Source organism: Limulus polyphemus, unplaced genomic scaffold (genome assembly GCF_000517525.1).
Source record: "Limulus polyphemus unplaced genomic scaffold, Limulus_polyphemus-2.1.2 Scaffold2794, whole genome shotgun sequence".
NCBI lineage: Eukaryota > Metazoa > Arthropoda > Merostomata > Xiphosura > Limulidae > Limulus > Limulus polyphemus.
The window spans coordinates 46,837-47,141 of record NW_013668404.1 but is presented as its reverse complement, the minus strand read 5'-3'; positions in this window follow the sequence as shown (position 1 = coordinate 47,141).

Below are 305 nucleotides of genomic sequence, written 5' to 3'. Positions count from 1 at the left end.
CCCCCCCCCCAACTTGAACATACCATTTTCTCCAATTCCCACTGTTTGGATAAGAGCCTACTATCCCCCATTTAACAATAAAATCTCCTCATTCCTTTGGAAAGAGCATGTTATCCTCCATTTAACAGTAGCTTACAATCTTAAAATTAATCTAACAAAGTAGTCTACTTCCTCAAATGTTTCGGATAAAGATTCCTAGCTCGTTTGAAAGGTTTTCTTTTTCTCCAAAGCGCATGCTTTCATCGCAGTGTTGCACTTCAATGTATTGATGATTCCTTCCAGAGGAAGAAATAGTCACTTTGACC